Source organism: Neolamprologus multifasciatus, chromosome 17 (genome assembly GCF_963576455.1).
Source record: "Neolamprologus multifasciatus chromosome 17, fNeoMul1.2, whole genome shotgun sequence".
Classification (NCBI taxonomy): Eukaryota; Metazoa; Chordata; class Actinopteri; order Cichliformes; family Cichlidae; genus Neolamprologus; species Neolamprologus multifasciatus.
Window position 1 is genome coordinate 36,874,751 of NC_140455.1, and position 19,148 is coordinate 36,893,898.

General features: G+C 41.7%; 1 protein-coding gene and 1 long non-coding RNA gene across 7 annotated transcripts in view; one reads left to right on the forward strand and one right to left on the reverse strand.

Annotated features, from left to right (window-relative positions):
- Positions 1-7,720, forward strand: part of LOC146499816 (uncharacterized) — a 146,736-nt gene extending 139,016 nt beyond the window's left edge. Inside the window, exon 2 of the long non-coding RNA XR_014870330.1 lies at positions 2,340-7,720. This is a non-coding gene — a long non-coding RNA (uncharacterized LOC146499816). The remainder of the gene's footprint in view (positions 1-2,339) is intronic.
- pde4ba (phosphodiesterase 4B, cAMP-specific a) overlaps positions 1-19,148 on the reverse strand; it is a 243,702-nt gene that overhangs the window by 34,281 nt on the left and 190,273 nt on the right. The gene's annotated exons all lie outside the window — the stretch shown is intronic.

Sequence of the window (19,148 nt, forward strand, 5' to 3'; positions counted from 1 at the left end):
CAGTAACTTGAACTAGTTCTCCACACAACTCTAAAACCCACTTCTCTATTTGTGCAGACATAAACAAACTAGCTAGCTCAGAGTGGATGCTTTAGAGTGGATGGTGCTACAATACAAGCTTTTCCTAGTAAACAATTTACACACTGGGGAAGTCGCTGCACGCCAGGACAGTTTTAGTGGAGCAACCTCTCTGAACAAAGCACAACAGAGCATTTTATTTACTTCCTTATCTCACAATGAGAGGCAAGCTCTGGTCCTCAGGGGTCAGCCAGCCATTTTTCAAAAACCTTTGGGCTTTATGTCCATTTCAGCAACAAAAATGCACACTGAGTCGATAAAGGCCCACTTAGCAATACTGGTTTACAAAAAGAAAGAAAAAGGCAGTCATTAAAAGATTGAAATTGGTTTTTGGCGTTGGTTTAAAATGAACTGAGAAGTTAAAGAAATTTTCTCTATGCAGGAAAAACAGCGACAGCAAAAGTCTGTCACTACTGATAAAACAGCAACACCATCCTAGAGGTCAAAGCCACACAAAGCACAGCAGCGTCAGAGTCATAAAAGACTCTTTCCATCGAACTGAGGTAACGAATTAAGCTGTTATGCAACAAAATTCCAGCGTAGAAATCATCCCACCCTACCTTTCTTTCTCTTTCCCCATTTACGTATCTCTGACAGTCTCAGCAACAGCCAACCCATCAATCACCCACTACAAAGAAAACACAGAGAACCAAATTCCTGGAAGGGAGCAGACGACAGAAAAGCACTTCATTTTAAGGTGAAAGTCAGAGCTGGGCTGTCAGGATACGGAAGAATTAATGCAACTGTCCTGCAACTACAAAGGAAGAAATCGGTCTACGAGTGATCTCAGTCTACGTACATCTGCAGACAGGAACACTAAAAATTCCTTCGATTATTTTTCTGTCTGGGAGTGGCTATCATTCCTTCGTGTTTGTAGTGGCACACCTTCTACCAAACAGAAGATCTTCTGTTACGGTACAGTGCACAAATTATTTTTGCAAGGAATTTAACGGACAATTTGCCGTAGAGCATCGAGGTTGGACGAGTACGACATTTGTTAATCAGCGAAAAATATCCAAATAAAATGTGACTGCCAGCTCTTCGATGTGAAGAATCACCATGCAATGGGTCGGCATGGCGATTAGATCAGCTGAAGAGTCTGTCTGGATGGAGCAGTTAGTGAAACAGCTGTTTCAGGCAGATGATTTGTTTACTTTGGGGACGATTCTGAAATATCGAAATGTGGTTTCCTGGAAAGCTGCGCGGAGACTCCTCTCAGCTGAAAGTATAACTGGAATTATACTTTGAGACCATAATGTGATCGAAATTGACTGTTAATAACAACTGAAAGCTTGTAAGTATGTAAACAGGAAATCTATCAAGCACGGCGAGCTGTAGTTAACTTCCAACTCTATGACTCGAGGGGAAAAATAACATGTTCATCTTACATATTAGCCCGAGTATTCCCAAAGGGCACCTCGGCATGTAAACATCCAGATTCCTGTTTGCTGCAGAGGCAGGCAAGGTGACATAACAGATGCACAAACAATGAGAGGTGGCCTCTGGTGTGAAGCAGAGGCCACCTGAAGTGTACAACTGCCATTGTGCAGCATTTTCCATTATGTTGCTTTTAACAGAACCACCAGACTCTAATGACAAAAATGCAACTTTACCCAACAGAGCACGGGTGCTGCAAGTTAAATGTCTCAGTCTTAGTTAGTCTGTTTGCTTTAATGAGTGATTTTGGTAATTTAATTTAAACAAGTTAGGCCTCACTCACACAAACTTAGAGAGTGATCAGAGAGTTGGACAGCTTTCAAAAGTTTTCTTTTTTAGGGGGTTCCTGATCTTTCGTCTCTAGGCTTGGGTGACTGGTGACTGGAGATTTCACAGCCAGCCTACAACCTCTACCAATCGCCCATGAAGCAGTAGTGACATTTTCCATAGACACCAGTGGTTGCCAGCCCATCTCTAGGCCTGTGTGACTGGGGCTTTAGTTGAAACTGAATCTGTTTAAATTCCCTCTCTCTCTCACTCCACATATTATACATATATACACATATACATATACATATTTATTAGGGGTGCAACGATACACAAAATTCACGGTTCGGTTCGATACTTTGGTGTCACAGTTCGATATTTTTTCGATACAAAAAAATGTTCATGCTTTTAATTTGTCATTTATTAAAATTATAAATATATATTTTAACTCAAAAGTACAGTTTTTAAATTTAATGTTGGTGAAACAACAAAATTTAAAAAAAAAAAATTCTGATGGAGGAATCCCTCATCTTTGGAAAAGAGAGTTTATTACAGAGAAATGGCTCTTTCCAAAATAAAAGCTATACTATACGCTTCTTCTGGGCTATATTCTCCGCAGCATATTAAACATATCAGGTCCCCATAAGGAGAATCATGTGCTAACGGCTGTCTAAATGACTCGGGTAAAGATTGTAGCATGCGTGCTTGTTGTTTTTGTCTGCTTCCACTTGTCTTTGCACTAGGATGATGTCAGCGTAAATTTGCAGTCATATTCGTTGTGTTCCCACTAGTGCTGTCAGCGTTAATCTGAAATGACGTTAACGGCACAACACGGCAAATCTCCGTTAACGAGCTACCGCGGATCTCCCCGTGCGTGCGGCTGGACGGCGTCAACACATTAACGAGCTAACTGCGCTAACGCACTATTTCCCACCAATGTAATTGAGCATTGCGTGGCACATCTGACATACTGTTTTACTTTTGTCCATGACGCGCTTACCTTCAGGGTCATACGTCACATGAAGACCAAGATAGTTCCAAACGCCAGATCTGAATGAGGGTGGAGGAGGTTCAATTTGCCATGTTGCAACGAGCTTAACTTCTGTCTCCTAGCTTGCGAACAATTTTGTATTGTTCGATACATATGCGTACCGAAAGCACTGTATCGAACGGTTCAATATCGATATGAGTATTGTTGCACCCCTAATATATATATATATATATATATATATATATATATACATACACAGTGGGGCAAAAAAGTATTTAGTCAGCCACCGATTGTGCAAGTTCCCACACTTAAAATGATGACAGAGGTCAGTAATTTGCACCAGAGGTACACTTCAACTGTGAGAGACAGAATGTGAAAAAAAAATCCATGAATTCACATGGTAGGATTTGTAAAGAATTTATTCGTAAATCAGGGTGGAAAATAAGTATTTGGTCACCTCAAACAAGGAAAATCCCTGGCTCTCACAGACCTGTAACGTCTTCTGTAAGAAGCTTTTCTGTCCCCCACTCGTTACCTGTATGAATGGCACCTGTTTGACCTCATCATCTGTATAAAAGACACCTGTCCACAGCCTCAACCAGTCAGACTCCAAACTCCGCCATGGCCAAGACCAAAGAGCTTTCGAAGGACACCAGGTAAAGAATTGTAGACCTGCACCAGACTGGGAAGAGTGAATCTACAATAGGTGAAAAAATCAACTGTGGGAGCAATCATCAGAAAATGGAAGACATACAAGACCACTGATAATCTCCCTCGATCTGGGGCTCCACGCAAGATCTCATCCCGTGGGGTCAAAATGATCATGAGAACGGTGAGCAAAGATCCCAGAACCACATGGGGGGACCTGGTGAATGACCTGCAGAGAGCTGGGACCAAAGTAACAAAGGTCACCATCAGTAACACACTACAACGGCAGGGAATCAAATCCCGCAGTGCCAGACGTGTTCCGCTGCTGAAGCCAGTGCATGTCCAGGCCCGTCTGAAGTTTGCCAGAGAGCACATGGATGATACAGCAGAGGATTGGGAGAATGTCATGTGGTCAGATGAAACCAAAGTAGAACTTTTTGGTATAAACTCAACTCGTTGTGTTTGGAGGAAGAAGAACACTGAGTTGCATCCCAAGAACACCATACCTACTGTGAAGCATGGGGGTGGAAACATCATGCTATGGGGCTGTTTTTCTGCCAAGGGGACAGGACGACTGATCCGTGTTAAGGACAGAATGAATGGGGCCAAGTATCGTGAGATTTTGAGCCAAAACCTCCTTCCATCAGTGAGAACTTTGAAGATGAAACGAGGCTGGGTCTTCCAACATGACAATGATCCAAAACACACCGCCCGGGCAACAAAGGAGTGGCTCCGTAAGAAGCATTTGAAAGTCCTGGAGTGGCCTAGCCAGTCTCCAGACCTCAACCCCATAGAAAATCTGTGGCGGGAGTTGAAAGTCCGTGTTGCTCGGCGACAGCCCCAAAACATCACTGCTCTTGAGAAGATCTGCATGGAGGAATGGGCCAAAATACCAGCTACTGTGTGTGCAAACCTGGTAAAGACCTATAGTAAACGTTTGACCTCTGTTATTGCCAACAAAGGTTATGTTACAAAGTATTGAGTTGTATTTTTGTTATTGACCAAATACTTATTTTCCACCCTGATTTACGAATAAATTCTTTACAAATCCTACCATGTGAATTCATGGATTTTTTTTTCACATTCTGTCTCTCACAGTTGAAGTGTACCTCTGGTGCAAATTACTGACCTCTGTCATCATTTTAAGTGGGGGAACTTGCACAATCGGTGGCTGACTAAATACTTTTTTGCCCCACTGTATATATAGCAATAATTTTTGGTGCCAAGTTTCTGGTATTTGGTTGAAGTCTTCTTGAGTTCTATCAACCAATCACAGTATTGTCAAAACCAGTTTTTTGGCTGAATTCTGGCCACACAAATCGAGCTGACAAACATCTTGCGCCTGTGTTTCAGGTTCTTTATTTACTATAGATTTCTATGAGATGTTTACATGTAGTACATTGGTTTAAAAAAAAAAAATAGTACAGTATGGATTAAATCCATTTACAGAGCTGGTTAATGATTTTAAACCAGTCTGGTGGGCAGATTATTATCCCTCCCTAAACAAACATTTTCTTGAAAAGACTGACACAGATGCAATGCAGAAACACAGCCAACAAACCTTTTATGATTATCGCCTCAAGGATTCACCTCTGTTTTTTTCTTAAATATTTTTTTTCTTTTATTGCTGTGCTTACAAGTACGTATGGGGAAATTACACAAAATTTGGACCCGCATACAAAAACCTCCTCCTCAGAAAAAAGCACCACTTCAGGTTGGTCTCCATAACAAGTACAAACAAGTTTCTTTTATCTCGACTGGCATACTGGTGATACGGTCTACGTTGTGAGTAAGAGAACTCGTATTACAGCAACCTTACGCATTCACAGACAAACGCTCACTGTAGCCTGCACGATACATGAGAGGCCCCGGCAGAAAATATTATTGATGACGTCACCTTGTCTCCAAGAGTCAGATGGCATAAACAACGGTAAGATCTGAGCTGAGCAGGAGAGCAGGCGGTTTGGCGGAGGGTCGTGATATTCCGCATCTCCTCTCTGAGAGTAAACATACAGCTACCCACATCAGTCACAAAGTGTGCACACAGTCGCACATACACACACAGCGTTGGCAGCCTCATCTAAAGCGTAAACACAGGTACACACACAAATTCACCTGGTGAGGCAAACAAGGGTTCAGTAATATGTCTGTGTGGGTTCTCAGTCATCCAGGTTATGATAAACTAAGGAGCGACTGGACTTCTTCAAGTTTCCCAAAGACGTTTCAACTCTTATCTAAGAAGCTTCTTCAGTTCTAAGACCAAATGTTGGCGAGTCCCAGGTATTCGTCCCTTAAGAGGGTCGTTAACCAACTATTGATCAAGGTGCAATAGTAAACACACACACGGTGGGACGTGCCTTTTTCAGCGTAGCCAAGGTTTGTGTACACATTACATTTCAAAGTAGTGAGCCAGTGTTATTGGCAGAGATCAGCATCAGGAGGACAGTTTGATGACTGTTGTGGTTTCACAGTGGGCCGGGGTTCCCGCTCTTCTTCTGAATGCCAGTCATGTTTCCAGGGTCTGTGTGTGACACATAGTGGAGAGGATGATAGAAATGTTTGGACAGGCTGTGTGGCTGACCCGAAGGATTATGATAGATGGAAATAAAGGGAAAGTCGCCAAGACTCTTGCCATCTCTTTTTCTCTCTCCGGCATGCGCTGCAGTCCACTGCACATTCATTTTGCCAGTTCAAGACTATAATGAAAAACATCCTCCTATTAAAAGGCAAAACAATGTAATACTGTAAGGCTGTCTTTCACTGCCTTCTGGAACAGCCTTGATTGGCAAGATAACGCTGTAATTTCATCAAAAGTCTCAGACAAATGCACTTAGTTTTATTAGTTTTAAGTACAGAAGTTTCAGAAGTACTTTTTTGGATTAAAAAACAACTTTATTAACATTATGAAATGTCAAAATCAAATCTTAAATGAAAAGAAAGTCAACTCTGAAACCTGCAGAGATGCAAACATATATTTGCACAAACAGGCTTTACATAGAGTCCAAGTTTGCATGAACATTTGTGTCTGCCGTTTACTGCTACACAGAAGATCTGAATATCAAATAAAAGACTGTAGTAATCGTCTCTTGACCACAACTACGCTGCAATCTTTGCATTTGCAAAGATCCCGACCGCACGTCGCTGAAAGCGGATGATGTAAGCGACTGCCGAAGGTTGATCGGTAGATGAATGGGCCAGAATAGAGCCTAAAGCGATAGCGGAGTTCACCGGGAACGGGAGAACCGCCAAAAAATTCATAGACGAAGAAATAAATCACGAAAAGCACAGAAAGCGGTCGCACTCGTTTTCACTTCATCTTTGTACAGTGTGTTATAATCTCGTTCTCCTGCGCGGCGGACTCAGTGACCAACAACACGAGTAATGACAGTTTTGACACCTCAAATATCAGCGGTCTCCAACCTTTTTTGCGCCACGGACCGGTTTATGCCCGACAATATTTTCACGGACCGGCCTTTAAGGTGTCGCGGATAAATACAACAAAATAAAACTAGTACCGGTACCAAAAAAAAGAAAATTTATTCATAACACACGTGAAAAGACCCAGGAAAACCGAGTAAACGATAAAAATGATAACAAAATAACGCTGAAAACCGATAAAAACCCTGAAAACCATACATTTCACACCTGAGCCTCAACTCTCGCGGCCCGGTACCACACGACTCACGGACCGGTACCGGTCCGAGGCCCAGGGGTTGGGGACCGCTGGCCTACATCATTAAACGTGTGCTTTGACATCCATTAGAATACTTTGCATAGACCCTCCCAAACTTTGAATGCAAACTCAGTCATCTTGTTCATCTTTCAGTAAAGTGCTAAAACTAGCATCCCATGTAATCACAGTGAACTAAGGATGCGCCTAAGATCAAAAGAAGCTAACAGCTAAATTGCTAAATTGCTAAATGTGAAATTCAAGGCTTCAAAATCTACAATGGTTGACGCTGGTTTGACAACCGGTCGCAGCAGATGGCCCCGCCCCTCACTGAGCCTGGTTCTGCCAGAGGTTTCTTCCTGTCACAAGGGAGTTTTTCCTCCCCACTGTCACCGAGTGCTTGCTCATAGGAGAGTGTTTGACTGTTGGGGTCTTTACCTTACAACACAAAGGGCCTTGGGGTATTTGATGTTATATAAATAAAACTGAACTCAACTGAATTATGGTAGCTTTATCTTGTAGATACAATCTATGTCGACACCTTAAACACCACCATTTTACTTTTGCAGCTGTATGAACATGTCAGCTCAGCTTTTGCTTTTAGCACACAGTAGTCGGACATCACCAAAGTAATTTTTTGACCAGAAAACATACTCAAAGTTTTGACCCGATTATCAATTTCAAGTCAGTCTTTTTTTTCAGGATTGTTCAAATCTGATTTATTGAAGATCCCAAAATGCGACAAGCAATTTAGTGCAACGACTATTTCATATTACTGAGAAATAAATCCATCAAGTACTGCATGGGTGTGTACCACATCAGAATTTGGCATGACAACAGCCAGCTTTTATCTCAAAGGCAAGTGATGGGAACTTGCAACAAAAGAACAGCGTGTCCATGACGCTGTGGCACAAGATGGTCCAGTTTTATTAACCACAGTTAAAAGCAGCAATGTAAAACCCCTTCTTTGCACAATCGGACATTACAAAGACCTGCACTCTTTAACTTTTGCTCTTTTTAAATCTGCCTTTAAAGGATAAAGTTGACAGAATTAAATCAAGCATCAGTTATGTTAGTCATATGCATTTAATGAACTAAAAAACTGATTTTCAGAGGTCAGTTCTTCAAGAATGGGATGTACTGTTGCTCTTACTCACTGTTTAGTGCAATCTGCTGCAGTCGCATTAGTCCTGCTCTTTGCAGCAATGTCCCTTGGAGACGTTAACTGAGGACACAGCTGCGAGTGGATCATTGTCTTGATTTAAAACTTTAATTCGTGAGAGGGAACACACCACACGCAAGCGTCCATTTGGGTATAAACATGCAAAGGTGTCTTCATTTAATGGACAGCTGAAGAGGATAATACATGACCCTGGGTCAAGCGCCCCTGAAAACACTAAGCCCTTAATGAGCATCACACTGTCCCCTTTCCACACGAGGTGCAGTTTTCTCCACAATAAACACACCTGCTTTCAATCAGATGATATTCGGGGTAAATAAACGTGACTGTTTGGAGGAGGCATTAATCATCTGTTTGGGAGAATTTTTTGGTTAAATCCAAAAAATGATGCAAGCCTCGCTGCCATGTGTCACGCATACACATTTAAAATGCAAGAAAAGACACCTCATGTAGCAGTTAGATGGTATTTTGCCCCTTGCTCAGGGACATCCGTTTATACAAATTACATGAAAGATTTCATTTGAATCTACAGCAACCACACAAAGTCTGCACAGGTTACTCTGCATGCTCCACTGTCAATGAAAACAGTTTAAAGGGAAAATGATGGTTCCCTGGTGGTAGCATGTTGGCAGTCCATGGACAGCCTGTCTACCTGCAGAGCACAGTGCAGCCGGTCTGTGGGTTACTCCTCCTTGTGCTGTTGTTGGCCCATCAGCCAGCTGCAGACAAGAGTGAAGTTATAAAGTAAAAAGAGCCGAAGTAAATCTGAGTGCTAAAACCAATGAAATGTGTCCACTTGAGCCACTGCTTTTCTAAGCCAGTAGTGACAAAGTAGCAATTCTTTGGATGAATCAGTGGATGACGTCTGTGCAGATGTTATATATTTTATTAGGATTTGAGAGACTGATTTTGCACAACGTATGTGATTCTTTTGCAAAATGATCAAACTTGCAATTTGAAAAATGCTGTTGCAGGGATCCCTACCTGCTGTGTGTTGCAGCTGAATATTCATTTTGTTTGTTTGTTTGTTTTTGGGCCGTCTAAATAAATATCAAATAGAATTTAAGACAAGTAAAATATCTTTATTATAGTGTCATCACTACAGAATCCACAAAATACTTTGACAGTATATTAAAAGGGAAACTATGTTATGTAACCCAAAACTCGAGTGGTCTGATTTTCATCAGAACGGAATGTAATTGAAATCTTATTTGTCTCATTTAACCCTCCCACTTTATTTGTTCTGGGTTGAACAATAATAACAGCAAAGAGTTACAAAATAAAGAAACTTTATTTTTTCTTCTTACATAATATGTGTTTCAAACCATATAAACTATTATTGCTGTTTTTCTCCCACCAAAGGGAGGGAGTATGTAATCAGTTCAGCTTGTGACCACAAAAAAAGTACCACAAATTTAGTGGTAGAGGCCAATAACAGGTAGAGCTGATTTCATTAAGGTGAAAATCAGGTCAAGGTCGCACCAAATGTGAAAATCAGAAAAAGCTTACCATATTTTCCGCACTATAAGGAGCACTTAATATCCTTAAATGTTCACAAAAATTGTCAGTGCGCCTTATGTATGAATTCTGGTTGTGCTTACCTGCCTCGAACCGATTTTATGTGCTACACTGCGCTCAAAAATCTGTCAAAAAATGTTTTAGTATGACTTTGGTAGCTACGAAGCCGCACCGGATCATTGGAGCATTACGGCTGCCGTAGTCAGGAGCCTCGTGGAGGAATCTGGGTCCTAAACTCCACTTCAGGTCCCAAAGTCAAACGATCACTGCGGCATCACTGAGAGTTAAAACTGTCTAAATTCTTTCATCTTTAATAAAATCATCAGAGTTGCTGCTTTACCAGGTGTAACAATTAAGTTTAACATCCAGGCATCCATGAAAACAGAATTTATTAAATTTAACGGAGTTAGAAGTTAGCAGGAAGTTAGCTCGCTAGTTTCCACCTAAACATGATATAGCATGTTCTGACTGAGAGATTTCTGGAAAATTCAAACGTACAGCTCTGCTATCACTTCCAACATAAATGAAGACAGAAAACTAAACAGCAGTGACGTTTGTAGGGTTACTGAAGTTGGGCTAGCTGGTATAAAATGATGTGCTACGTGATCGCTAGCTACACAGCTATGTTAGCATAACATTAGCACAGTGAAGCTGGAGGATGAACGCTAACTTTTTTTGATGGTTAGGGACAAATGCAATCGCATGGCAGGATGCTGTAAACGGACCAAACTTAAGTCAGGAGAACAACTGAGATAATCCATCCACAATACAAGGTTAGTCATTAATATACTGCAACAACATGGGAATAGAGCAGCTGCAAGAGAATTCAACATTAATGAATCGATGGTAGAGAAGTGGAGGAAGCAAGAAGAATGAGTTGAGTAAAGTTTGACTTATCTGTTTTGTTTCGCTTAATGCGCCTTATCGTCCGAAAGATACGGTATATGGTTTGTCTTTAAACTTCACAACATACTAGGCCTCGGTTACATGAGTACCTAGGCTGGGTAGGTATTTGACCTTGACCTTGATTGTTAGCACCCAAGGTCAAAATTAACCTTAAAAGGAATGATGTGGAATAAGGAGGAATATTGATGGGGAAACAAACTGCTTCACTGCTGGAGCTGGCACTGACACAGGTCATCGATTGTAATAATCAGACTGAGCTGTTATTAAAAGCTTCAGTGCAGCAAAATTACAATAAACTACAATAACACCCTTAACCTAATATAACAGGTATATAATGATGGTACCATTTTTGCAAGAGGTAGTAGATAAGTTTACTGTATTGTTACTTCTTGCTTCTTCAAACGGACATTGCTGGGACATTTTCATTTTACTGTTTGCAAAGTCGGATCCGTTACGGCGTCAAAGAAAATCTAAGTCAATAAATATTTCTGAGTCCTGATTTCAGCCATGGCTAGCACTAAGAGCATTAGACACGATAAGTGTCAATAGAGACACATATTGTACACGCACACATACAAACATACTGCCAGACATTAAGAACTAGTTCACGGGTAAAATGCACACATTCCAGAGTAGAGCAAACATCGCATGTCTGTATTTTTCTCAGAGCGAGAGAGAGACTGAGGGCAAACAGTGTTATCTGCCATAGCCAAGAACAGACTCTTCTCTCTATAATTCCTTCTCTCAATATAAAAAAGCAGTTTCTGTGACCAGCAGAACACCTTGTACAACCCAACACAACATGCACCACTTAACATTTAAGCTGTTTAAACTGGGGCTCTTAAGTGTTTACGCAGGTACCAAAAGAAAATCACTGTTAATGTTTGCTTGGCCACATCGTGCACATTTTGTACAATACTGCATGTGCTGATTTGTACGTCTGACGGTCAGTTAGTCATAAAAGAGAACCCTGAGTGCACCTTTTTTTCCTCATTTATTAGTCAGTGTAATTTAACGTGATGTCATATTTGAACACTCATTATGCCGTTTGTGACGTTAATTGCTCTCTACACAATGAAGCAATATTTGAGTACGCGTACTATGCAGAAGTGCTAATATGTACACCCTATTGAGAGTTAAATATGTTTTTCTTTGAGAGGTGAAACTTGCACAAGAAACTTTTGACAAAGGCTGAATTGTATAAAGGTAAACTTAAGAACTACACAGTAAGGCCACAAAAAGAAACACTAGAGACAGTAGAATGATTTCTTTGTGGCAATTAAGTAGGCCTAAAGCGAAAAAATACAGCAGTGGTTTTCCCCTTTGACTAAAATAAGATAAATTTCCCTCAGGACAATTGTTAAAGTGCTACAGAAGTAACTTGATCGGAGTAACATAATCAGAATACTTATTTTTTAAAAAAAGGTTTTTTAAGATGCTACTAGCGCTGTAAGGCTAATGTAGTACTCGGACCTTTTTCTCTCCTAAACCATTTTCAGGGAGATGAATCGTTGCTTCAGACTGTTGTCTAAGTTAGCAGTATAGTGAACATTATTCAAACTAGTAACTTAGCAGCAGATTTTAGGGACTAGCTCGCTAAGCTAGCTAGCTGGCAGCTAGCTAGCTAGCTAGCTAGCTAAGCGGCTAGCTAGCTAGCAGGCTTTATAAAAAGAGCTGTGAGATTGTCTTTTCTGAATTTAAATAAGCAACATTCAACCCTAGCAGCAGTTTTCAGTGCTGCTTAGAAGCACCAATGCTAAACTATGCATGTCAAAAATCCCTGAAAGAAGTGCTACATGCTAATGCTTTTACTGTGTTTTGCATATCAACTTAGGGCGTTGCAATGGTGATAATCTGAAACAAACAAACAATAAAAATCCTAATTTCAAAAGATTCTCTTCAATATCAAAACCTGTTGTGGAGACCCAGCCTTAAAGGCTCACCTGTGAAACCAGTTAGTAAAGCCCTGAATGAGCTGTGACTGGGGTAATGTGTTATAAGTGTTTTCATCCTGAGGACCATGACGCAGGTCAAGCCCTGTCTGCTCTTTGTCTCATTGTCACGCCAAAGGAACTCATTTGTCCCCGCAGAAAGATGAATGAGGTGTTAAAGAAAAAGAGCTTGTGGGTGGCGTCTGAACACCTGGGGGTGAGCGTGTGTTTGTTTCCCTCTGTGTGTCTAAGGAAGTTGCTGTCGTCCTACGGGCCTGTTTCCTCATCAATGTCATAAACCTGACCGGTGTAGACTTCCTTCCACGGATAGAAAGTTGTCTGCGTGACAAACACACACAGACACACACACACTTGATTCACAGTCACTCATATAATAGTCATACCTTTGTTTTGCATGCATTTACAGTTTCTATTATGTCATCTGTGCACATACATCCAAGCAGACTGTCACCTGCCAACTTTGATGCAATTCAAATGCATCCAGAGTGGTGTGAAAACTGTATTAAAACGGTTTCATACAACTGTTGGTTACAGTTTCCCCTTGTTATTAACAGTGAAACTACTTATTAATACTATATTATTACTTTGTTATGCTGGAAAGCTGTTGCTTTTTTCTGAGTCATGCGAAGGGCTTAAAAAATATCGATATGATTATGAATATAATTGAAAAACAGCACCCTATCTTTACTGCATGAACCACAGGACTTGCAGAATGAATATGAGCCATGATTTACATAATCTGTGTTGAACTTTAAAAGCTGTTGCAATCGTTCGTTCAGATATTGTCAGTGGCAGTTGCCTGCATGCTGATGGAGATGTGCCGCAACACACACCAGCAAATACACACACTGCCTGCGTAGGTCTTTTGCAGAAGAGCCTTCCTAGGAATGAAACAACTCTGCCTGGACACATGAAGCGCTTAAACAATTAAAATTCCAATATTGTTGCTTCAGAGTTTGATACACAGCAGACCAGCCAGACTCTTGTATAACAGTGTTTGGGTATGATTTGTTTTGGGAGCAGTTGGGAAGTAGTAAAGAGGGCAGGTGAAACAAGGGGCAAAAGTATAAACAGCCATTAGCTTCTATCAAGCGGGGAAATGCGACTGAGAGTATGTGTTGCTCAATGCTCGGATACTTCTTGGAGAAAGCAGGGAGGCAGAGGCTATGGTTGTAAAAGCCGTCACTACCACAGCAACGGTCGGTGTTGTGGACGTGCGCAGCAGAGTGTGAGCTGAGAAACAGCTGATAGGCTGGTGGATACTGTATCTGCAGCACTTAGGCATGCTTGCTCAGCCATAATATCCCTCAGTGAACTACATATCTGGACCGTGACACTTTTCCAGCATTACTGCACAAACTAAAAGATGGTTTGTAGTTCTTGGAGCAGGGGTGGGGGAACTCTAGGCCTCGAGGGCTGGTGTCCTGCAGGTTTTAGATGTGTCCTTAACCCAACACAGCTGATTTAAATGGCTAAATGACCTCGTCAACATGTCTTGAAGTTCTCTAGAGGCCTGATGATGAACTCATCATTTGATTCAGATGTGTTGACCCAACCTGTAGGCTCTGAATGCTGGAGTTCCCCACCCCTGTCTTAGAGACTTATTTCATCGCCCGAAACAGCAACTTTTTGATATATTTCAAAAAAGCCCCAGTATTCGAAGAGCAGCAGGCAATGCAGCCCAACACGGCCTAATCTGGCTAATCTTTCTGGTAAACACAGGGTTTTGTATCATTTTTGCGCACGCGTATAAGTTCGTGAGATAAGCACACTTGTCACACTAGCAGATCTTCATTTCTGCTGCAGGCCTGCATCGGTGAGAAGGTCAAGACAGCTGCACTCGTTCCTACTAGAGACTCTAGTTTTAACTGGGCCTGTTAACATGACGACCTATGTGCGTTTGCGTGTACAGTAAATGAAAAGTGCTCACAAAACAGTACTACTGCACACACAGCAGCTGCAAGAAGATGCAAATACATGCACAAAACAAAAGTGATCACCATATGATGTCATGCATGTTTCTACCAACAACAAACTGACAGCACGTAGTCGCTCAAGGAAAACTGCTCTTTCGATTGAAGTTACTGAAGGAGGGACCAGATGAAACCTTAATGACCTATATTTTTGTAAAGTATATCTTTGTTAACCAGTTTTTGACGCAGTTTTGACGCAGTTCTTCACAAAAACCGCCAATACTGCAGAACCAAGTTCAAAGGTTTTCTTGCTAAATGGCTCTTATACCAGGATACTTCTTTAGTCTAAAGTTTGGACGGGGTCTAGGCTGTTTTTGGTCACATGCTACCACTCTAAAGTAATATCAGCTGAGCTTTATGTGTATGTGTGATTATTTGTGCCATGGTCACGAGTGTCTGTACATATCTGAGGAAGAAGAGAAACATCTACGAGACATCCAAGCATGTTTCCATGTAAACAGTCATTAGCACCATAATTACCTTTGCCATCATCAATCAAAACTGTCATTTATGAGTAAATACACAGACTATGCTTCTTTTTTTAGCTGAGAAAGCAACTCCACACATAAAAATATTCTTTTACTTAAAGTCTGATAGATAATTGTGTGTGATTTTCTTTCACATGTTGATCAGCGAGTTGTGTGTCTGTCTGGTTTGCTATGGCTCCATCGACTCCTGTTTGTTACTATAGCTGCAGTGGCCCAGTTTAAATTCCTTTAGATTCCTTTTCACATAGATGTCAATACAAGTAATAAATAAGACAGTAATGACTGCTTGACTCAGAAAGAATTCATGTTGTTTTCTGTGTTGGCTTTCTTCTTTCTCGTCTCATATTTTCTCAGGGTCCTTCTTGCTTATTCTTCCTCCCTTTTCAAGACAACCCTTATCTCTCCTGTCCTCATCACTCCTCCTCCTGTTCTGTCTCTCCTGTCCTCCTCTCTGTGACCTCCTCTGTGCATTCCTGCACACACCGGGCCACTGTCTGAATCAGGGAGTGCATTAAATAACATTTATAAAGGGACTGATATGGTAGTCCTACTTCAAGGCCCTTTGCTGTACTTTCTGCTGCACACAGAGAGGCTTAAATAATTTCATGTATGGTTCTGTTAGTCATCATGATTGGTAGTTTCTGTTTGCCAGTATAAAAAGGACTTTGATAGCACTTTTTGGATTGACCAATACTCCAACACCTTTAAGCTTGTCTTGATGCATGCTCAAACATCCAGGTAAGTAAATCCCAAAAGGTTGATTCTGTTCATCGGGACGTTTTCATCATCAGGTGACTTCTTCAGTCTCAGCTGATTGCAGGTTTCCTCAATCTTATAAACAGGACATTTGGACAATGACTGAAACCACCCACTGAATGAATAATGGGCTGCGAGCTCAGTTCCTTCATCATTAATATGCATATTGTCATGACCATTGATCAACAACTACTGATCAATAACCCTGAGTCCCATTCACAGAGTTGGGGAATGGCTGCAATCACAGCATTGTAAGATGGTGACAGATGGACCCTTAGGCTCCTCCTCGATTCAGAGATGGTCTTTCCCTTTTCACGTAAATGTCCTCCTTGACTCCGCCCTCAAACCAGCGTTCCTCCCTGTCCAGGATGTTACATCCTCATCATTGAAAGAGTGTCCACTGGCCTGTAGGTGTGAATAAACTGCAGAGTCCTGGCCTGACGAGGTAGCTTTTCTGTGTTGTGCCATCCGCTTCGTCAGAGGTTGTTTGGTTTCCCCGATGTATAAATCCTGGCAATCCTCCTGGCATTTAACAGTGTACACTATGTTACTCTGTTTGTGTCGGGGGACCCGATCCTTGGGGTGGACCAGTTTTTGTTGCAGCGTGTTTTGGTGTTTAAAAGCCACAGAGACCCGGAGTTTAGAAAAAATGCATCTCAGCTGCTCCGATACTCCTGACACGTATGGGATCACCAAGGTTTTCTCTTAGGCAGCTGAACCCGAGCTGAGACTGAAGAAGTCACTTGGATGAGTGACGAATTGTTTCTCCCACTGAAAACATCCAGATGAACAGAATCAACCTTTTGGGACTTTCAAGCTTGGCAGATATTTGCAGCTGCCCACATGGACGAGCCAAATGCCTGCTGGAGAAATGTAAGTAAAACTGGGCTTTGAAATCTAGGAACGGTGTACAAACAGACAAGCACGGTGGTGGCAGCACCATGCCCTGGTCTGCTTTGCTGCCAGTGTTACTGCTACATTATGCAAATTGGATGGAATAATGAAGGAAGCTGACCTCCAAATTCTGCAATTACACCTGAAATCAACAGCTAGATGGTTGAAAATCGGACACGACTGGGTATTCAAGAGGGGAGTGATCCCAAACACATAAAAGCTGGTTTTGGGAGGGATAAAGCAGGTTAACATTCCGATTTTGGAATTGTCTTTCCAAAGCCCTAACCTCAACCTTAATAAAAATGTGTTGACTTTGCCAGGAACTCTACTACGGAGTCCAGCAGGGGACATGGGAGAAAAAAAAATTAAGATGGACGTTTGCGAGATCTTGCAAAAACTTTTGCGAGATCTCGCAAAACAAACTTGGGATCTTGCAAAAGTTTTAGCTGCATTCTTCGGAGGCCGCCAGCTCAAAGCCGACCGGGAGGTCGAGGCACGATGTGCCGGGAAAGCGCTGTTCCTCCCGGCTGTAGTAGGTCTCGACCTCCCGTTAGCTTCGAGCTAGTGGGTGTCAGATCTCCGAAAACTTCGGAACACTTTTGCAAATATGTGATGTCTTGTAAACCGAGCAGGTATCTGACGTTTACACAACTACATTCACGCCTCAAAATATCTTAAAAGTGTATTTTGTGACCCAGAAAGAGTAATATTACAACTAAGTAGCTGCCGCCATTGTTGGAATTCAACTTTTGCGAGATCCCGAGTTTGTTTTGCGAGATCCCGAGTTTGTTTTGCAACATCTTGCAAAAGTTTTGCGAGATCCCGAGTTTGTTTTGCGAGATCCCGAGTTTGTTTTGCAAGATCCCGAGTTTGTTTTGCAAGATCCCGAGTTTGTTTTGCGAGATCCCGAGTTTGTTTTGCAACATCTTGCAAAAGTTTTGCGAGATCCCGAGTTTGTTTTGCGAGATCCCGAGTTTGTTTTGCGAGATCCCGAGTTTGTTTTGCGAGATCCCGAGTTTGTTTTGCAACATCTTGCAAAAGTTTTGCGAGATCCCGAGTTTGTTTTGCGAGATCCCGAGTTTGTTTTGCGAGATCCCGAGTTTGTTTTGCGAGATCTCGCAAAAGTCCGTCTTAATTTTTTTTTCTCCCATGTCCCCTGCGGGGCTCCGTACTCTACCAATTCTGCCAAAAAGACTGATCAGATATTCAGCCAGAATTATACCAAACACTTGTTGGCTGTTATCAGAAGTGTCTAGTTCTTGCTAAGGGTCATTTTGCCAAATGTTTGTGGGGCTCTATGTACATTTGACCACGTTTGTATAATTTTGAACCTGTGCAGATTAAACACAATCCAAAATAAATTCAAACTTGTGAAACCAACTCTGTTCTTAAAGTCGCTGAAGGTGTATGCTGTACAATCATTCCAGCCTGGAAAAAGAACAGTTCAACGAAACATTAAAAGCAATGGCTGTCATGCCCGTGATGGTGTATTCAAACTTCTGATTGCAACTGTAAAAATCCACAATAATTATCCGTTCTATGGCAGATCCTCCTTGTTGAGGCAGATTGTATTTACAAACATGTACGATCTGGCACATTTAAAGGTTTCTGAGCAGCTCTCAGGAGTGCTCGTCTCCATTATGAATCCTGTGTACAAACAAAGCTTTGATGACCAAATATAGCAGCAGCATTATCTTGATCCACCATTGTGTTTTTATAACAAGCTTTTCCTTAAGACACAGCTAAGAATTTCCTGGTTATAAACAAAGAGAAAGTTCTCCAAATATGGACAGTGCCATACACAACAAATATCTGCGCACTGGTTTCTGTTTGCAAAATTGTTGTTTGCTTTTTTCCGCCCATCCTGATCCGTGCCACGCAAGCGCGTTCGCTATCGTCACTCATACTTGGTGTACAAAGTTCACCAAACAGCTGTATTTGGGGAAAAGTCATGGGAGGCCCCTGTCCGCTTAGAAAAGAAAGCACTTACACAATGGGAAAGCACATTACGATTTAAAAGTCATCTCAATGACACCTTTCCACGCTGCTAATCGGCCAAACTGAGACACAAGCGGTGTGTATGCGACGAAGGTCTGGAGAGTTCAAGAGCCCTTTGCCTCACATATATCCTGTATGACAGCATTTCATCACAGAGGTCGGCTTGACGAGGAAATCAGGTCATACCTCCGCGAGGTTCTCACAGCTAAGTGCGTTACTAATGGGATGTAATATTTCCTGACTCTGTTATGACACCACAACACACGACAGCTGCTTTGGGTCAGCGGCTCGCTATTATTTGGAATTTCTCAGCACATGTGAATGCGGATCTCAAACAACCCATTTGTGACCGTGACGTGATAATGGCTCCGTGAAAACAATGAGTTTTCGTC